This window comes from Tupaia chinensis, unplaced genomic scaffold (assembly GCF_000334495.1).
Source record: "Tupaia chinensis unplaced genomic scaffold, TupChi_1.0 Scaffold000078_1, whole genome shotgun sequence".
In the NCBI taxonomy this organism is placed as follows: Eukaryota; Metazoa; Chordata; class Mammalia; order Scandentia; family Tupaiidae; genus Tupaia; species Tupaia belangeri.
In genome coordinates, this window is record NW_006159539.1 from 757,788 (window position 1) to 779,925 (window position 22,138).

General features: G+C 42.5%; 1 protein-coding gene and 1 pseudogene across 1 annotated transcript in view; both read left to right on the forward strand.

Moving 5' to 3' along the window:
• LOC102479368 (ATP-binding cassette sub-family F member 2 pseudogene) overlaps positions 1 to 5,239 on the forward strand; it is a 34,253-nt pseudogene extending 29,014 nt beyond the window's left edge.
• The window catches only part of PEAK1 (pseudopodium enriched atypical kinase 1), a 248,378-nt gene that overhangs the window by 69,286 nt on the left and 156,954 nt on the right, over positions 1 to 22,138 (forward strand). The gene's annotated exons all lie outside the window — the stretch shown is intronic.

A 22,138-nucleotide genomic window follows, 5' to 3' on the forward strand; every position in this document is an offset into this window, starting at 1 on the left:
CGTTCATCTCTTGATCTCTCTCTGGAACTCCTGGCAACCTCTCATCTTTTTACTGTCTATTTTTTGTTGTCTTTTTCAGACTCTCACGTAGTTGGAATTACACTATCCAAGAAAGAGAGATTGACAGGGAAGGAGAGAATGTGCCCCCCAATGGGTCCTGGTCACATAGCAGTCCTCTGTCCTCTTCCCATGGGGATTCTGGACATGTGCGCCAGGGAGCCCGGCCTCCTTGTTTAAGCCGCTGGGGCTGGGATTTAAACCGTAGAGGGCCATGTAGAATCTAACTCCTTCTGCACAGTGGTTACCTACAGCACCGCAGCGCTGGCCTAGGAACTGGTCATTTTACTGAAGTCCTCCGTGACACTTTCTTCCTTGGATAGTGCTTTTGGTGCTATACCTAAGAAATCATTGCCAACCCTAAGTCACTTGGCTTTTTCCGTTTTGTATTGCAGAAGTTTTACAGTTTTGTGTTTTATCTTTAGGTCTGTGATCTATTTTGAGTTAATTTTGTGGAATTTAATTTTGTGTAAATTTATTTGATGTATATATATGCATTTGTGTGTATGTGCGTGCACGTGTGCATGTGTTTATTTTCCGAGACAGCGAGCGAGAGAAACTCCGACAGGATCTCAGTGCTGCAGTTTATCCCCAGCTCAGGCAGCCCCCGGGGGCTCACGCATGCCTGGGGTGCTCAGGGACATCTCTGGATGTGAACCTGGAACCTCCCTTAGAGGGTCAGCCTCATAGAGTTAGGTTTTACTGCTCTGCCACCACCCAGCCCCCTGTATTTTTAAAATTATAAAGTGAAACATGCAGATAGATACAAGTTATTTATTATAAAGGACCTGCCAAGTGTTTATATAATCTTAATATTTTACTTTATTGATCTACAGATCGTAAAGTCAATACAGTCGAGACTCCTGTTCCCCCTCATTTCACTCTTCTTACCAGAAATAGCCAGTTTTATGAATTTGGTGTTTTTCAACTCTATGTTTACTTTATAGCTATCTATATATTTATGTGTCATTATGTGAGATTGTTTTATAAGTTTTTAAATTCCATTTTGACAATATTATACATGTTACATGCATTTCTGCAACTTGCTGTTTCAAAACTCAGCATTGTTTTTTAAGATTTACGGGGTTTATTGTTTTACCATAAAGAATATGTATTTCAATTTTGAAAGATTTAATGTTAAAGAATTAATTTAGATATTCATTTTATCTTGGTTTCCTATATTAGCATTGATAGAAATGCCACGATTTTCTGGAATCTACCATGATTTAGTTCCAACCTGGAGATTGTTTTTCAACCTTTAACTATTGTTATCTGTAAATCTTATCATGGGATGTGTTTTTTTAGAAGCTTACTGAATTTATTCTAAAGAGCTACTTTTTTAATTTTAGATTTGTTGAGTGTAGGGAGTGTTTTTCAGAAGGCATGCATAACTGAGATCAGATTGTCTACGTGGTGGTGTTTCGTGGTGGTGTTTCGTAGCTGCACTGTTAAGCATATGCAGGAGGAACTACTACAAAGCTTAATTATTTAAAGTATGCTGCTAGTTGGAAAGCAAACCTTTGTGGATTTCTTCCCAAGGGTTCTTTTTAAGTCCCAGACTTTCTTTACTATAGGCATCAGTTTTGAAAGAGAGCACCTATTTATAGGTTGCATCAGAAGATTGTCCAAGGGAAGGCTGTGGCTTCCTTCCTCAGCATGAGGAAAGAGACTCAATTTTGCTTCAGATGGGGAGAGAACTAATTATTTATGCTGATGAATGCAGCAAGTTTCATCCAGTAAGAACAGGAGCTGTCAGATCTCTGTAGAATCTCCTGTGGCCTGCATTAGATCTGCACCGCACAGGGCCGCGATCGGTAGAGGAGGCTGCTCCGTCCCCGCCGCGTTAATTGTGCGTGCTGACCTGCAGCGGCAATTCCGTCTCCATTGCTCATTTTACATTCTCTGACTGGAGTATCGCTTGAGTCTGATATTTGTAAATGCTTGACTTTCTACCGTTCTGCACATTTGAAAAGTAACGACCCACCTCTTTCCCTAAATAATTTCTTACAGGTTCGAGAAAGCTGTGTAATGGCACTTCCAAGCCAGATTATGTTTTTAGGAACACCCCAAAAAATCTATTATACTATGTAATAGATTATAATATATTATGTGCAATATATTATATTGTAATGCAGCATCAACAGATTCTGTTGTAATTTACTGAGATTGGACTAATATGTCTTGGGAATTGATTTCTAAATCCTTGCTCTCCCGCTCTGCTCTGTTGCATGGAATGCTGAAGTATTTTCTCCCCCTGGTGTCCTCTTCAAGGATGAAATGCGTTTCAGGTTTTTGTCTCCTTCCCCCTCTTCTAGTGAGACTGTTTCATAATTGTGCTAAGGAATACAGTTACTGAACATGACTTCTCTACTGAACTTTCTAATTTTGATTTTTTGCATGATGGCATGATTTTAGATGTCATTTCCTTCACAGTACTCAGCCCATGGATAAAGGTTTTATAACACGGTCCCTAAGGCAAGGAGGGTGTAAATTAAAATTAGGTTGGTGTAGACTCTCTACTCCAGACTATATTTTAAGCTCCTGTTTGTGATTTCATTTTCAGGACCTTTATATATGCCAGGATAATATATCAGATTAATCTCAGGATGGTTTACAGACTTAATGTTAGGCAAATCAATCATTGAATTCTCACTTTGATCATTTAGTTACGTACTTTACATTATTGCTTATAGACTTTAAAGGTCATCTTCCATGGGGCCAGCAGATGGCGTGGTGGTTAAGGCTCTAGACTTTCACGGTTCAAGTCCCAGGCCTGGCGACTTGAAACTCAAATATGCGTGCATGCCCCAAATCCCAGGAGGAGAATGGAGGAGAGGAACTGTGGCATGCTTTTCTCTCTCTGGTGAGTGTATGCCCCCTATGGCAAAAAACAAGCAAAACAAAACAGGTTCTTTTTCTCTTCTCCCCCCTGTTTTTTGACATAGGGCGCCTGTGCTTGCTAGACAGAGACAGAGAGAGAAATCAGAGGCCGAGTGACGGGCCCAGCTCCCTGAAAGAATAGTGACCTACCCTGTGGCTCATCACCCTGCCCTCTGACCCGGCCAAGCAGGAAGCTGCCAAAGCTCGACGACGGCCCCGAGGGGACCTGAGAGGGATGGAGCTGCCATCACAGAAGCACAGGTGGTGGCGGAGGAGGAGGCCAGTGGCAGAGAAACCATACAAGTGGACTCACTGACCGAGGAACCAGAGGGCTTTGAGGTGAAGAAAGCCGCTGCTCGGGCTGTCACTGCTGTCCTGGCCTCTCAGCCTAACAGCGCTGATGTCCTCGTTGTCAGCAGCCACTCACCTTCCACAGCCCAGAACTACTCAGGGGCACCCCATCGCTAGCGCCTCGTTGGCTCCTGTAGAATGGGAAGCCCGTGCTGCTCTGCTGTTGGGAAACATGAGAGCCCGTCCCTGAGCACAGCAGCGTCTACCATCTGACTCCAGAGATGCCTCCTCGTGACGACACGTGCAGTTGGCACCGCGCGATTGACGTGAGCCATACTAGAGAAGGAGGCTGAGCAGCTGGCTCACGAGGACACAGGATGTGAGAAGCTCACGGAGCTCGTGAACACCTGGAGGAGCCGGATGCTGACAAGGCAGACAGGAGGGCCTCACAGACCTTCCCTGCGCTGGGTTTCACCGCTGCCGTGCGGCACAAGAAGCTGAACGACCGGTGGGGGCTGGAGGATGAGACTTGCTCTTGCCAGAGCTCTTGTTACTTGTTCCTTCATGCAGCTCCTGGATGAGTTCACCACCCACCCAGTCCTGCCTGTGTGTAGCTGGAGGAAGAACAAGCAGCTAAGCACATACTGGTCCTCATCTCCCACCCCCAGGATTTTCTGAATCGTGTCTGTACCAACAGCATTCACGTGCACAATCAGAAGCAAAAAGGAATGGCAGCAGAGCAGATAGTTGTGATTGCTGTGTGAGGATGCGACCAGAGCTGGAGGGGAGCCAGGTGAAGAGGCTCCACTGGGCGCAGGACCAGACCGCGCACAAGGAACTGCATTGCTAGCTTTGGTCGTGACAGTGCCCAGCTGGCCCCGCAGGCCCAGAGCAAGAGCAAAATGATGGCATCAGCACTGACAGAGGGTCATGAGCCACAAGACACTCGCCATTTTATTTTCCGTGTGGCAGGATCCTTCCCTGTCACTATGGTGCAGAATGTGACCTTCAGGTATACAAAGGGTGGGCCTTGTATCTACCGTTCCTACGGTGTGGGACTGACCTGGACACACGAGTGGCTCTGGAAGGGCCCTGTGGAGTAGCGAAGTCAGCTGTCTTGAAGTTGCTAACTGGGGAGCCCCTCCCACAGATGGGATGATCTGAAAACACTCTCATGCCAAGGTCAGGTGTTACCATCAGCATCTCTAAGAGTGGCTGCACTTGGTCCTCTCACCTTTGGGGTGCCTGATGAAGTGCTACTCAGATCAAGGAGGAGGAGGAAATGAGGCGGGTCATTGGGCAGTATGATTTCACCGGGAAACAGCAGGCCAGCCCCATTCACAACCTGTCAGGTGGACACAAGTGCCACGTTTATCTGGGCCTGGCTGGCCTGGCAAAATCTCTACATGCCCCTCCTGGGTGGGCACACCAGTCTTCTGGATATTGAGCCCTTCGGAGCACTGACAGAAGCCGTCCGTGATTTTTGAGGCTGGTATGGTGCTAGTCATCCACGACTTCCGACTCAGGGAATTTGGGACTGAGAGATTTAGTCTGTAATCACTAAGCGCCCCAAGTCCCAGCTCGTGAATGAGCCCAGCTCACCAAAAGGACCCACGGTGTGTGAGCCCTGTGCCCGGGCTGGGGTCAGGACCTCCTGCTGGGAACTTACAGCTGCTACCCTGACCACCTGCTCGGGCTAGGACCCTGGGGCTGCACTCTTGCACTGCGGCAGTACCGCTCCGCTGGCCTCTCGCTGGCCCTTAAACCTGCCTTTTCTGCACTGTCGTCTTACCTACAGCTGGACAGTACCTGTCCATTTCCTGTCCTTCCAGTTACGTGTCTCCATGTTTGGACTCCACTCATGCTGCTCTCCAGCCCAGCACTAGTTCTCTTGTCCAAGAGCGGTGCAGACAGAGGTGCCTGAGGGTTAGCTCCAGTGCTCAGGCCCTGGATTTGGGCCTGAAGGAGCTTAGGATCCTCATTGACTGGGTTTTGGTAATGCTGGAGGAGTACCCCCTACCCCACTGTTCCTATTCCTTTTTGCTTCTGGTTTGAAGCTCTGGACCAGGACCTTAGTCCTGGTCAGTTTTTAAATAATTAATTTCTAGGCCTGTGTGACATCTACAAAACATCCAATAAAGAAGGAGGAAGCCATGGTTCCTGAAAAAAAAAAAAAAAAAAAGGAGAAATGTCAGTCCTCCCTCTCCCCGCTCTGGGAGAATAGCTATGCCATAGTCCCTTATCCTTCTGGGATTTTTGGTCATGCACACACACACGTCCAGTGTGATTTTCAAGCTGCCAAGTCTGGGACTCGAACCATATTCGAGTGGGAGTTCAGGACCCTAACCACTATGCTACCTACTTGTCCCTTTCTTTGATTTCTTTCTGGTCCCAGTTGAGTTTATTTGGTCTTAACTGCTTTCTAAACTTTAGGGACACAGGTAGAGCAGGATCGTGTTTCTTATGGCTGACATCCTGAGGTCTAGCCCCACTGTTTGACTGGTTACTTTGTTCTCTTTTTTCCCTAGTTGTTTCTGCTGTCTTCACTCTTTTTGTTTCCTTCTATAAGCACCTACTTTAATCTAGTTAATATGTATCTTTGGAAAGTATAGTGTTTCCTATAAATATAAGCTTGTAATTTTCATAAATCATGTTGGGCTATACAACTCATTTTACATTTTTTCACCCTATATTTAAAAGACCTCTCCTTGTTTCCATATGCAATTTTAGTTCATTATTTCTGGCTGCTGTAAAGTATTTTATCATATGTATCACTCCTATCCATGCACACTGTCTATTCATCATATTTATACCCTTCCCTACTGAAGCTACTTGAGTGTATTCAGCTCTGTGCACCATTAATGGCATGCAGTGGTCGTCTTCCTTAGTTTCTGGTGAAAGTTCCTTTAAAGGGTGAGAGCGTACGAGGTGAGCCCTTGCTGTCAAGTAGCGGCCCACCAGCCACGTGGACAGTTTAGTTCCCTGAGCTGTGAGTGATTAGATCGTTTGCGCTCAGCTTGGTTCTTGGAATGCTAACGCGAGTACAACTGTCTGCCCCTGGAGCTCAGCTGTGGCAGGACAGGTGGTGCAGAATTGTGTGCCTATCTGCCTTTTTGGGACACCTCCTTGCTTCATCTCTGAGAAACTGGCACTTGCTGTGCGGTCTTGTATGGCAGCCTTTCTTGTGTCCCTGTTACTCTTCCTGTCTTACTCTTCGAAATAAGGCACAAAGATACCTGGGCATCTTAGGACCACTCAGGCACTCAGTAGTCCATCGCCTTACCTGGAAGGGATGTTGTTCACACGGCGTTTGTGTCCTGAATCGTGATGACTGGGATGGGAGGGATGCCCTGTTGATAAGTCCTTTAGAACTGGTAAAATGGAAACTGGAAGATATTTCTTAGGAACATACATTATTAAAAGTAGTACGAGGCAGCCTGATGCATAGCGATAAGAACATAAGCAATGCTATTTAGGAAAATAGAAAAAACCAGTTTCAGATCTTCAAATTCTGACTAGAAAGACCAGTGAATAAATAGATGAGTAGGAAGCATCTGCATGCTTGGTGTCACTCTTGCCAGAAAGCCTGCAGTAGTTTTTCTTAGGCAGCAGTGCTGATGGACCTGGAATGGAAAAAAGTAAGTGAGGGGGAACCTCCCAGAGGAACTTCCTTGAGAAAGAACACTTGAGAGGGGCGAAAAAGTAAATAACAATAATGAAGTTCATGTCTGTCTTTCTCCCATGAACCAGTGAGTGAGGGGGGAGGAAGAATATGTTTAGCACGCTCAGGGAGGTCTCTGGACACTGCCAATCACATGGGAATCAAATGGTGCTCACATGACAATCGTGCACTTATCCCATGGGAACCACTGAGAACCGGGTGCTGAGCATGTGGCACTCACGTGACTTACGTGCAAATCACATAGGAATCGCATGGCAGTCATGTGATGATCATGTGAGTCACACGGGGAAATGCACGTGTCATGTGAATTACATGCTAACGATGTGAGGACCACATGATGTCATATACATTACATGCTAATAACATGAATGGCATGTGGTGACATGCGAGTTGAGTGACTTGATGATCCACTAGTGATGTGATGACATAAATCCTGATTGCTCTGTGCTCACTTGTCATGCAGCACCCACCACGTCTCTGGGTGCCATGCCACCACCTATCATACCTCTCAGTGTCACATCTCCAGGGGCCACACCACCACCTGCCATTGCCTTCGCGTGCTGCATCTCTGACTGCCATGTCTTCTGGAGCCTAGCCACTACCTCCCACATCATCTGGTGCCATGCCCCCATGTTACTGGTGTGTCACTATCATGTAACTCACACGACCGTGCATGTGTGCCACTAGCATGTAAGTTGCATGTCATTGGCATATAACTCACATACCTCACATATTAGCATGTTGGCACATCACTAACATGCAACTCACATGATGCCATGTGTCGACGATATGTTCACATGGCAGTGACATGGCATGTGACATCACACCACTCACACGTTGCTCACATATAACCCATGTGCCGTCATGTGTCAATTGTGTGTCACAAGCATGTAACTCAAATGACATTACATATCTCTAGCATTTCCATCACACATCATTAGTGTGTTACCTACCAACGTGCACACATATCACATACCCACATGTTGCTAGTGTGTTGCTCACATGTTTCTTATATGTAGCCAATATGATATTGCCTGCTATTTACATGTTGTCACATGGCACTTGCATGTAATATAGGTGGGTTGATGTGTTGTCTCACAAGACTTAGCACTTAAATGTCCCTCTTGCCTCTCAGGCTAGAACTGTTGCTCTGTGCACAAGGGTCATAGATGCACAGTTTGATCTTAGTACCTCCCTAGCAGGAGCCATCCACACAGTTGGCCTGGACACTGCGTTGCCAGTCCCATCACTTCCCCCTCTAACCATGTCCAGGTTGCTGGCTAGCTCTCTCAGCTGACAATCTGTTGATGTGTTCTCAGAAAAAGTCAGCCATTAACGCGGTGAAGGCTGGGTATCAATAATGAGAAGGGAGCGACCTGACAGGATGCTGAAGGCATGAAAAATGTAGTTGTCAGGTTAAGATCTACAGATGCAGTCAATGGCAGATAAGACTGCAGGAACACAAGCTTGAGAAATCTTCAGGCTGTAAAGGCAAAAGCTGGAGGAAATGGCAAGAAGGCAGAAGGTGGGGAGATCAAGTGCACGAACTGTAGGGAGACCAGTAAGAGGTGCACCCAGACATCGTTCGAAGAAGTGATGGAAGGAAGCAGTGCTGGCCCAGAATTAACAGAGAGCAGTACGAAAATATTTCCTGCTGGACCCCCCCAAATTGGAGGCGTCTCTGCTGGACATCATGAAGAGAACTGGAGTGACAGAGACAGAGAGAGCCCACACCTGCAGTCTCCTCCCGTGAAAGCGCAGTGTGCCTGGGTCATGAATGGAAGAGATGCTCTTGTTAACTCCCACTGAATACCTGCTGCCTCTGAAAAACAAGGCTTCTCCCTGTAAGAAAGCGCAGCCGGCCAGGAAAACTGCACAGTACGGTACGTTCATTGCAAAAGAGAACGCAGAATTACCAGTATCCACAGCCAGTAAGATTGTCTACCTAAGATCGAAGATTACCTGAAAGCCTGCCCAGACTGACAGTTATGTAGTTGCTTACAACCTAAATTACTGAAACCAGTAATTCTTCAGTGCTCAAGCAACACCTAAATAGAAACCATAATGGAAAAAAAATCCCTTAAGTATTTAGATAGGAAAAAAAATGTAAAAAATTATATATTAAAAACTTATTTTTATCACAGAGCATAAAGAACCTAAATAAGTAGAGATCCTAAGCATATTTCTTTTATTTTTCAAAAGAATTATTTTATCTTATTTATTATCTTTTTTTTTTAAGAGATTTTTGCCGTAGGGTATGTGCACTCACTGGAGAGAGAGAGGCAGGCTGAAAGTGAGAAATCACCCTCCCCGCCAGCAGGGGGAATGGCCACATGTCAATCCCTTCTCCTCCATTTTCCTCTCGCGATTTTGGGCATGCTTGCACACGAGCCCAGCATGAGTTTTAAGCCACCGGGTCTGGGACTTGAACCATGGTCAGCCATGTGGGAATCCAGCAACTTAACCATTAGGCCATCTGCTGGTCCCTCTTATTATTTTTTAATTTGCTATAGGGGACACACAATTACCAGAGTGAGACAGAGAGAGGAAAAGTGAGAAAGCAAACCACCAGGTCTAGGACTCAAACTGTAGTTGGCTGTGTGGGAGTCCAGCCCTTAACTACCACACCACCTACTGGCCCCAAGCTTATTTCTGATAGGGAAGACTGGATTTTTTAGATCCTTCCCAAATTTATTAATTTAATGCAATTCCAGTCAAAATCCTAATTAGCTTCTTTTTATTCATAGATAGAGTGGAACAGGGGAATTTAACAAAATTTGCTTGGAATTGAGCATTAATAATTTTAAAATAAAAATGTAAAGGAATTATGAAATTGGAATTACATTATCATGTGGTAGATTTTTATAAGCCTGTAATAATTATAATCATGATAATTTTAAGCAGAACAAGCTAGAGTTCTGACAAGAAATATTCATGTGTGCTAGTGATGTGACTTCAGTTCACTGGAAAAAGAAATTAGTGAACAGTTCTAGGAGCATCAGTTTATAAATCACAAGGGTATAAAATTAGAGTTGCAGTTCACACCTTAAGCTAAGATTTCATACGAATAAAATAAACTTTTTAAATTGGAATAAAAGATCTTGGTGGAAATGTATGTGTAAATATCTAGTCACGGAGTGGAGAAAGCCTTTCCTATTTTTATTATTTAAGAAGTATCTCTCCTTACAGCAGCATTACAGAGTTATTAGAAAAAAGAAACGTGTGAGCATGAGCGAGACCAGAAAATGCCCAGGATTCTACCAATCTGGAACACCTTGGATAGCCGTTAGTTTATATAAGGGGGCTCTTGTAAATATAAAATTAAACAAAGAAATCCAAAATAAAAGGTGATCAACCTAGCTGTATAAAAAAATAAATGTGTCAAATACCAATAACAAAACTAAAAACCAATGTCGAATATGAAAGAATATTTATGCAACACAATAAAAACTTAGCACCTTTAATGCATGAAGAGCTTTTATTTATTTATTTTTTATTTTTGCCAGAGGGCTTGTGCTCTTTCCAGAGAGACAGAGAGAGAAAGTGAGAAAGCACTGCCTGGGGACTGTTCATGTCACATCCTCTTCTCTCCACCTCTCCTGCCTTTCGGGATCTGGGGCACATGCACATGTGTGCCTGCTGTGTTTCTGGAGCCTCCAGCTCCAGGTCTGAAATCACAGAGTTGGCCCTGTGAGATCTGGCTGCCGTAACCACCAGGCCACAGAGCCAGCCCAAGAACTGTTTTAAGTCAATGAGAAAATGAATGCCTCAGTAGGAAAATGGATAGGTAAAGATAAACAGAAACAGCCAATAACTGTAAAAAAAAAAAAAATCGTCAATCTCCTTAGTAAACAAATTGAAAAATAAAACGTGTTCCTTTTTTTTTTTTTTTTGAAAGATTTTTTGCTCTAGTGCATGGATTCACCAGAGAGACAGAAGACATAAAGTGAGAGATCGTCCCCCAGGGGGGAATGGCCACACTGCAGTCCCTTCTCCTCCCTTCTTCTTAGGATTTTGGGCACGTATACACATATGCCCATGTGAGTTTCAAGCCACCAGATCTGGGACTCGAACTGCTGTTGGCTATGTGGATCCTGCTGACCCCCTGAGTTACCTTTTTTTTTTTTTTTTTTAAGAAAATGAGATGCCTTTTTAAATCTACATGACTTGTAATTCTTTCTTTTTCCTTTTTAAAATTTTCATATACATATATATATAATTATTATTCATACATTAAATTGCTATACATCATTTAGATTGTGAAAGAAACTTTACCCAGCGTGATATACACCTCAGTCCAGCCCAGTTGAGACCACCGTACACATCCTTGTCAACAGATAATAAACCTTATCTGTGTCCCACAAGTGTCTTACCTCTCCATTTTCCCTCCAAATTTCCCATGTTCTTCCCCTCTCACACTCTTTTCCACTTTGTCTCTAGTGTCCATTACAATTTTTAATACTTTTATGTTCTCCAGTCTTTCAGCCTCTGCCATAAAGTGCGAACAGTAGGTATATGTTAATTCGCATTTCCCCAATGATTAGAAATGTCAAACATATGCACGTTTTATATACCTGCTGGCCATTTGTATATCTTCTTTTGAGAAACATCTACTCAGGTACTTTGCCTATTTTTAAATTAGGTTATTTGTGTTCTCGCTGGCCACAATTTTTCAATCCATTCATCTGTTTGTGGACATTTGGGTTGGTTCCATGTCTTAGCAATCATGAATAAGGCTGCAATGAATATAGACGTGCAAGCGCTTTCTTTAAAAAATGATAATGGGGACCAGCACATGATATAATAGTTGCATCACTAGATTCCCACGTAATTGAGAGTGGTTCCAGTCTCAGCCCAGCAGCTTAAAACTCATGTCAGGAGATGGGATAATGGTTATATTGCTGGATTCCCACATAGTCGACCATGGTTCAAGTCCTGGACCTGGCAACTTGAAACTCACGCTGGACACGTGTACATGTGTAGCCAAGATCCTGAGAAGAGAATAGAGGAGAAGGGATTGTGGCATGGCCATCCCCGTGGGGGGTGAATTCTCACTTTCTGTCTGTCTGTCTCTTTCTGTCTCTGTCTCTTTCTAGCAAAAATCTCTCTTTGAAAAAAAATCATACCAGGTACATGTGTATGCTTAAAATCCCTAGAGGAGAATGGATGGGAAGGCATTGCGGTGTGACCATCCCCCCCGGGAGGTGATTTCTCACTGTCTGTCTCTCTCTCTCTCTCTTTCTCTGTCCTTCTGGCAGTTGCACATGCCCAATGGCAAAAATATCTCTCAAAAAAAAAAAAAAAAAAGGATACCGCCATCGTGGGAGAGAGCGTTAACCATCGTTAGTTAATAATATTTATTTTTTCCTCTTTTTTATTTTAAAGAATACAACAAAAAAAAATTATACAGTGATGATGAACAGCAGTCCTCCCTTTGTGATTTGTGCTTTTCACAGTCAACTATGATCTGAAAATAGCAAAAAGTTTCAGAAATAAACAGTGATAAATTTAATAGCATAATGACATCTCGCGTGGCTGGGCACAGTCCCACGTGGAACTCAGCATAACTTTTGTCCGGCTGATCCTTGTGCCCGTGCCTGTTAGTCTCTCATGTCTGTCTAGGGCGTTGGGTCAACTGTGGCAGCATGCAGTGCCTGTGTTCCATTACCTTAGTGTAATAATTATAGCTCCAGAGCTCAAGGGCAGTGCTGCTAGCTTATGGTTATAATTGTTCTGTCTTATTGTTGTTGTTAACCTCTTACTCTGCCTGTTGCATAAATTAAGCTTTATCAAAGCAATGCATGTGTCGGAAAAAACATAGTATATGTAGGCTTCAGTGCTATCTATGATTTCCGGCATCCACTGGGGATCTTGGAACGTATTTCCCGCAGATACAGGGGAAAATGCTAGGCCTTCCCTTCTGTCTTGTGGTTCAGAGGGTTTGTGCCCAACTCTTAAATTAGAATCAAGATGTTAGTTAATGACTAGTAAAACTGATTAAGGAAGCAAATCATTCTTTTTCTCAAGCTAGAAAGAACTGTATTTGGCCCTTTCCCTGTTGTCCTGTTTTCCTCTGTGAAGGATATAGGAACCTGCTTTAGTGCATCATTGATAAATTTGGTGCGGTAAGGAAACGTTTTGACTCCTGTTACGTGGTTCTTCCCTTACCACTAATGTGGAAAACTCAGTGATGAAGTACGGCAGTATGGTTCCAGGAATGGGCACCCTAGCTAATGAACGTGCTATGTAGCAGTAGAATGTATTACGATTTTTCTCTTCTGACCTGTCTTTCTGATTGGCTTGATTATAACAAGTGGAGAACACTTACAACCTAACTCACCCTAACTTAGGTGAAAGATACAGTGGTATAGAGTGTGCCGGTTGACAGAGACGAGGGAGAATGTCAGGCTGTGTTTCAGACTTAACTATAAACAGTCAGAAATTGATTGAGTTTCTAAACAGCAAATCAACTAAGCCTTTTATTATCTGGAAACATTACTCGAATGTTCTATTAGCCAAGAACAGTAATCTTTGCTTCGATCATCAGTGTTTGGCCTTCTAATCTTTTTTTCCATAGGACGCATGTGCTCACCAGAGAGAGACGGTGAGAGAAAAAATGAGAAATAACCCCCCCAGGTGGGGGTGGCCATGCTGCAGTCTCTTCTCTTCCAGTCTCCTCCTGGGATTTTGGGCATGCACACACTCACACTCCTGGTGTGATTTTCAAGCCACTGACTCCAGGACTCAAACTGCAGTTGGCCATGTGGGAGTCCACAGCCTTAACCACTTGGCCACCTGCTGGCCCCAGCCTCTAATATTTCTAATAGGTTCCAAATCATGCCTTACAGGTAAATTGCAAATGTGTAGTAGCGAGGGACCAGCAGTTAGCGTAATGGCTATGTCGCTGGACGCCCACATAGTCAACCGCAGTTCGAGTCCCGGACCCGGCGGCTTAAATTCATGCTGGGCGTGTGTGCGTGCGTGCCCAAGATCCTGGGAGGAGAATGGAGGAGAAGGGATTGCGGTGTGACCATCCCCCCTGGGGGGTGATTTCTCGCTTTCTGTCTCTCTCTGTCTTTCTGGCGAGCGCATGCGCCCTATAGCAAAAACCTCTCCCCCTCCCAAAAAAATGTGTAGTAGCATTTGTTCTGTCAACAGCAAAATTATTTCATAGCCTGTTGGCCATGCTTTATTTCATTAATTAAAAATAAATATTGTTTCTTTTTTCATGAAAATAGAGAAATCTTAAATTTACATTCTGCGGAAATGTAATACATGAACTATTTTTGTACTCTAAAGCTTTCTATAGCTTCTGTTTCTTTCTATACATACTTAGCACCTTGCAGAGTAAATAAATTTTTTACCGTTTGACTTGTTTTTCTTTGTTTGCCTAATTGGCATGCAGATATTTTTGTTTAGGTTTATTTCTTTCTTTTGTAAGAGAGAGGTACCTTTGATGGGATCTTCTCACCACCACCCTTCTCCCAGCCCTGCAGCCAGCCAGAATTGTGGGTACAACAGGGACATGAACCCGGCTTTAGCATTGCACAACAGCATCCCAACTGCCTGTGCCACCTCAGCTGGGCCAGCATGCGAATTTTCAGTGCAGCTTTCCAGTGACCCAGAACTGGTGTTTTTGTTGTTGCTTCATGAATGTTTAAGTAAAATAATTCCTTTGTTTCAAAAATAGCTATCTTGTCTGTGATGTGAATGGTTTTTGAATTGCCTAATTACTTTTCTGTGAGTAGTGTGTGGCACTATAGAAAGAGAGTCGACTTTGCCATCGCACAGACTGAGTTGCACTGTGATACTGCACTGAATAGCTGTCCGAATGGTCTCAGCCTGTTTCGTCTAGTAAACTACCCGCATTGTCGATTTCTGGTTACGCGCCTCCTGTTTACGCCTCATCTAGAGTGCTCCCTGCCTCGTAGATGGTAAGCAGCCCTTCTATTTTCCTTACTTTACACTTAAAATCTTTTTTTTTTTTAATTTATTTTTAGGTTTTAGCATAGGGTGCATGCATTGTCTGGAGAGAGACAGAGAGAAAGAAAGTGAGACTCGCCACCCCAGGGGGAATGGCCATGCTGCCATTCCTTCTCCTTCCTATCCTTCCTGGGATGTGGTGTGTGCATGCACGCACGTCCAGCGTGATTTTCAAGCTGCCAGTTCCGAGACTTGAACCATAGTCAGACATTTGCAAATCCAGCACCAACACTCAACCTGCTGGCCCCAAATCTGTCTTCTTTATTGAATAGAACTTTAGGTGACTTTGGTAATTTTCATAAGGAGCACTTTCAATGGTATATGAAAAGAATATAAATTGCCAGATTTGTTCTACATGGCATCAGATTTTCAACTGAGGTCTTACTATTTTCATTCTTTTTGAAGATGTTTATGGGGCACCAGCTGATGTCATAATTGTTACATCGCTGTACTTTCACATGGCTGACTGTGGTTCAAATCCCAGACCCAGAGGCTTGAAACTTACACCAGGTGTGTGTGCATGTGTACCCCATATCTCAAGAGGAAAATGGAAGAGTAGGGATTCCAGAATGGCCATCCCTCAGGGGGGTGATTTTTCAGTTTCTGTTTCTCTGCCTCTCCTTCAAGCACCTGAGCCCTATAGCAAAAATCTCTCTCTCTCTTTAAAAAAAGATGTTTATGTTAAAATTTTATAGTACTTTTGAAAGAAATAAGTAATTGTGCCAGATACCCTGCAAGATCCCTATCTCTAATGCCACAAATGTATGAAGTAGTTCCTCTTTTTTTTTTCTACCGAAGAGGAAATTGAGGATCAAATTAGGAAAGCTTTTTAAAAATGTGTATGTGCTGATGGTCCAATCAGTGGATTAAAGTCCACGTGGAGTATTGTAAAGTGATCTTTTGCCGTGCTGTTGGTGAGTGGAGGCTCCATTATCAGATTGGCACGCTGTCCACCGGGACGGCAGAGTAATGGTGTCCCGGGGGCTGGGGGTGCCGAGCTGCTGTCATCACTTCTGCTACTGGCGCATCCTCGAAGTCAGTGTGAATGTTGCCGTTTGAGGGTACTTTCACCAGTGTGTTATTCTTCTTTGATTTCTTCTTCCATAATGTATGCATCAATTAATTCTTAAATCTTCAAAGTGTGAGTACCTTCCATAATTTTGTTTTATCTTTGACTTGTAATAATGTTCCCATTCTTTTTCTTAAACAGACTTTATAGCGATTCTGATTACATCTAAAGAAAGATCTAGCCTCTCTATGATTTTTCTCTTAGAAATGGTCTAGTATTTTAGTTTTTCAGGGTTGACATAAAAGAATCCAACAATAATAGAAATATGTAGCGTTTTTTCCTGTTAAATAGGAATATTTATTATGATCTTAGTGTACTTTATTATTGTTGACATCAGAAGTTATAAAAGGGGACTCGTTTCATAATTACCTGCCTCTTATTTGCATGAAATAGGAGTGTTAAAGAAATGCAGAGAGATACTTACAATACATTAGAGCCAAGTTTGAGTTTTTATTTTATCGATATAGGAATTTACAATAATTCATTGAATTATTCCTTTATTTAACTGGCTGGTTTCAGTTAAAGTATACCTTGGCCCTGCAATAATTTACTTAACTCAGAACCCTAATTTGGTAAGCACAGGGACCAGTTTCACCTAATGTCCAAATACTTGATTCTGTAGTATTAAGATATTAATAGACTATTTACCATCCTGTTGGTAGTTGTCTGGAAACACATTTTAGTACTAAAATCTCTGGTTGTTTTTTAACTTCTAAAATCTGGGCTACTGGTTTGTAATCTTTTCAAAGTAGAATTTGTCCAATGGTATTATTAATTATTGTGGAAAACAGAACTGTATCAGAATGTTTGGATTTTCTTGGTACGTTCTAAAAGTTTGCTTTAAATGATAGTCAAAGGTATTTTATAAGTATTCTTAGAGGCCGTTTGTGGTTGAATATGTTCGCTTGAGGCAGATAATAGTGGGCCCTACTGGGACTAGTTTGCCTTCCTGAACTTAAGCGCTGAAGATTTTCCAAATATAGTACATGAATGAGCTTTTCTTAAAACTATCTGCCTATATAGCACAAGGTCATTTTTCACCAGTAATTTCTTTTTAACACATCACACATGTCACGTTATTTGCTAAATAGAATAACCCAACATTTAGACCCTGGCTGATGCTGTTGGGAAAATATGAGGCTGTCTCTTCCAGAACTATCTTAACCTTAGGGAGTTATCCTTCTAACATTGGTAGGTTATTAGATGTGGGAGCCAACAATGATGTTTTTTTTCTCTTAGATTACAGTTTAGGAAGTTTCTGCATTAAGAAAATATTCTCTGCATCTAGAAAATGCTGTTTTAGATGGAAAGTGTAGATGTAAATGGAAAGTGTAGATTTAAACAGGGAGAGGGAGCCCTTCGTTTCATTTATGGCAGGAAAAAAATAAAGATCAATTTGCACTATTATTAACTGGGTGTAGCTTTATTTTAAAATAAGTCTGGCATGTCTGTTTCTATTGGAGATATCCTTTTATTTCCCCTAATTTAACATTTCTACGTTTGATTATTTGGAAGATTATCAAGACCAAGGGCATTATGCTCTGTCGATGTGAGAGTGGCTAGAAGTATTTGTTATTGATGTTTTTAAGAATCCCCTTTATCAAAGTTAATAGGCCGCTAATGTTGGAGCTCATGATGTCATTTCTATACTCCAAAGATGAATCTTGCGGGGAGGGGAGGGAGAAGGGGAGGCTAAGTGCTCAAGATAGATGGCCTAAATGGTTTAGCACATGGGGAGGTTTTATTGCCCGTAATCTATGGAGAATATTTCGAGATCACATTTCTTTCAATTTAGAGTGTGTTTAGTAATCAAATTCTAACTGTAGAGTTAAATTTCTAAGTTATAGAAGTCAGATTCTTCTACTGTTATAGTTTACTTCTCAAAACTGACAATTTATGCCAGTCCTCTTACATTCATACCATTACCTTATATTTGTGACTAATTTTCCATCGTAATCCATCCTTTAAAACTAACTTTATTTCATGTAATTTAACTAAAATTTGCATTGGTTATATTTCAGGATGAACTAAATTCCTGAATTCCTGGTCACTGAGAGAGCGGGCCATGGAAAAACAGTGGGTAGGACATAGCTAGATTTTCACATCCCAGTTAGAAAAATCATCCTTGAAACTCAAGCTGAGAAAATTTGGTTTGTACATTATTGAAGGAAAGTAAATCAAGAGACATTGCATACACCTTTGTAAAATCAGTTCCAAAATAGAAAGGTGGCACTTTCTCTTGAGAACTTTAATTTGCCAAGAAAATGTAGACTTTACAAAGAGGCTGACTGTGCCTGGTTTTTCAGTGGCTTTATTGCTGCTCACTTATTCCTTCTGTGAAAGTGCTGACAGCTCAGCTCCTCCTCTTTGCCATGGTTACAGTAAGGGGAGGGTTTTCAAAGAATGTATTCGAGCTGCTTTTTTGTTTCTGTGTTTTTCTCATATTATCTTCAGATTTCACTCTACATGAAACCTAAGAACTATTAAAGCGGTTTGACACATCACTACTCCCCTTCGAACTATCTTATAAACACCAAGTAGGACAAATATTTCAGGATTTTTCTACTTGGATTAGGGTGCAATAATAGAAATTATTTTTAGCCAATATGAAAAGCTCACTGTGGCTAGGTTTAATAATGCACTCAGCAAACACGTATTGAGCTCATATTCCATAACCAGGCACTAGCAATGCAGAGACAAGTAAGACATGATTCCCTGCCTTGAAGAGCACTTGTTCTACCTCTGACATTGGCACAAAGAAAAAAGAGCTCAACTAGCTGGTCTACGTAAGGTTTTTTCACTCCCTGGTGTGAAAACTCGTGAACTGCAGAGGCAAAGCACAGGTTGTTGGTATTGACATTGTGTTTTATTTTGTCTAGAAAAACGAGGGAATAAACTTTGAGTAGTGGACTTACTCCTTTAGAGGAATTTGGAGTGATTATTAAGTATCTTTTTAAAAAATAAATAAAATTAAACAATTCTTAAAAATATATATGGAACAAAAACATATTTACATAAACATTTATTTATTTAATTAATTGATTATTTTTTAATTTGACTGGGGGCATGGCAGGGAGTGAGAAAGCAAGCTGCCAGGTCCGGGACTCAGACTTTGGTCAGCCATGTGGGAGTTCAGCACCTTAACCACCATGCCACCTTTCAGCTTGATTATTCAGTATCTTAATAAACTTTTCTATGTGGCTTACAGTAGATAGGCATCATTCTCAACCCTAGGGCTACAGTGTTTTCTCTTGAGCAGGTCATTGGGAGAGACAGCTACACTTACAAATAGTGACAGTCCGGTAGGAGTAGACATTGTCATTGAGTTCTGCACCAAGTGATTTTCTTCACGGCAGTGACTAGGGACTAGAGAGGAACGCGTCAAAAGTCATGGCTGACTGAGGGGGACAGCTAATCTTACCTTGGAGAATCTTTGAGAAGCTCTTATTTGCCTTTACGTCATACATTAGTAATTTCAGTGGTAATTACCAAGAGAAAAATCAAAGTAAAACGTAACTACAAGAATGTTTTTGCTGTGTAGCAGGCATTTTGGAATTGTAATAAAACCTCTTGTTGGCCTTGCTTAGCAGTTAAACCTTCCATGATGCTTGGTCTCGGGAGGCGCAGCTTCCCATCGTGCAGAGGAAGTGAGCAACGAAGGAGTAAAGGATGGCAGCAGTCCATACCGCCGGACATGGCGATCAGGTCGCTGGACCCTAAGTGGGTGTGTGGGGAATTTGTCATCGAAAGGCCGAGATCGTTAGGAAAACCGTTTCATGGCGTAGAATAAATGTGGAAGGGACTGATCCTATCCAAAACTAGCGAACAGAGGTCCATGGCCAGTATTCTTTTTTTTCATGAGTTGGTCAGTTGAAACAGTAGTTAGTATCTTTTCTTATTTTTGAAAACATCTTGAAAAAGCAAAGCACTACAGAGTACCTGTTGCCCCATGCTCTGTGTCTGTCTGTTGGCTCAAGTACACTTTCTGTTAGTGTCATGAGTTACTCCTAGAATCCTCTGTCCATCTAGCAAAGGTTTCTTGTCTGGCCGATGGCCAGTTTGGTCTTCTTTAATTACTTTTATTTTAAAACTTCCAAAATTAGTGATTAACTCTGGTAATTCAGAGAAATGACTTTAGTAACTCAGTATATACTTTTTTCCTTATATTTGAGGTTTTTTTCCAACAATTTACTCCTTTTGAAATTAAAGGCATTTGTAGATGACTTAGAAGATCTAAACCTTGAATTTTACAGTGTTTGTTTTTTGTTTAGAGGTTTTTGCTATAGGGTGTGTGTGCTCACAAGGAAGAGAGAAAGAAAGCAAGAAATCACCCACCAGGGGGGATGACCATGCCACAATCCCTTCTCCTCCATTCTCCTCTCGGGATCTTGGGCACACACACACACGCGCCCGGCGTGAGTTTAAGCCACTGGGTCCGGGACTCAAACCACAGTCAACTACATGGAAGTCCAGCGACACAGCCATTATGCTAACTGCTGGTCTCTTGAATGTTAAGCCACTGGGTCCAGGACTCAAAACACAGTCAATTACATAGGAGTCCAACAACTTACCCCTTACTATCTGCTAAACCCGTGTCCTTTCTAAGTAGTTTTTTCCCTCCAGGAAGAAAAACCCCAGTTCTTCGTGTATCAAGGCTTCACATCCTTTTATCATTTTATTTGAATGTATCAAATTTTAACTTTGGGGATGTTCTGGATTACTCACCACTCTGTCTCCTCCCACTGCTATCAGTAAGAATGGAGGTTTTATATATAAATATATATATATATAAATAAATATATATATATTTATAAGGTGAATCAGTAATACACAGGAGTAGTTTAGTGAAAGAACTTATGAAATACTATTTGATGTCTGACTCACAGATAAGAAAAAGCTGTCTCCAGCTGTGTGTGTGTGTGTGTGTGTGAGTGAGTGAGTGTGTGTGTGAGTGAGTGAGTGTGAGTGAGTGAGTGTGAGTGAGTGTGTGTGAGTGTGAGTGAGTGTGTGAGTGTGAGTGAGTGTGTGAGTGTGTGTGAGTGAGTGTGTGTGTGTGTGTGAGTGAGGAGAGAGGGTAGTTAGGTGCCAGGACTGGTACAGGTGATGACCGATGTGATGTGTGACTACTTCCTTCATTCGATGACCCCATTACATTTGCACATCACTATCATTTTCCATCTGTGATCATCTGCTCAATTTCATAGATACAACATCGTCAGTGTTTTGCCACCCGTAACATGGGGATTGTTGTTTTTTGGAGCTGAAGAGGTGTTTTTTCCCTTGCTGGAAAATGCATGAATTACAGCTTGTGGCGGCCTTCTGTGTCTTCCTCCTGACTGTAGGACTGTGGCGGCCTTCTGTGTCTTCCTCCTGACTGTAGGACTGTGGCGGGCCTCTGGGTCTTTCAAGGCCTGTGGCGGCCTTCTGTGTCTTCCTCCTGACTGTAGGACTGTGGCGGCCTTCTGTGTCTTCCTCCTGACTGTAGGACTACGATTTACCGCGTGCTGCTTGACTTGGGAAGTCAGAAGTCGTGGTGGCAGTCGAATGTTCCGTGACCTCTGAGGATTTGTCAGGGGGCTTGAAAGTTTCTCCTTTAACTTTTCCCTTAACTTACTCTTGGAGTGAACCTCCATGAATGAGAAAAGGCACATTCCTCTTAGTGATAACATAACTTGTACCTTCCTGATCATTGGTAGTTTAAATGTTAAAACACTTATATGAAGGGGACCAGCAGGTAGCATCGTAGTTAGGGCACTCAACTCCTACTTGACCTACCACAGTTGGAGTCCTCGACCTGGCGACTTGAAAATCATGCCAGGCGTGTGTCTGTGAGCACTCAAAATTCCAGGAGGAAGTGGAGAAGGGATTATGGCATGGCCATTCCTCCTGTGGGGTGATTTCTCACTTTCTCTCTCACCATCTCTCTCTCTGTCTCTCTCTGGCGAGTACCCATGCCCTGTGGCAAAAACCTTTAAAAAGAATTCAATGAAAATTATAAAATGATTTTGTAACTGTTTTACTTCCAACCAAATTGGAAAATGAATATCCCCCTTTTCCCTGACGTTTGTGCTTTTACTTGTATTCCTCAAACTCAAGCATTTCAAATGGAATTGGTATCTTTCCAAAGGACAGCTTTTTCTGGATGGGGGGGGGGGCTTTGTTTTTTTTTTTTGAAA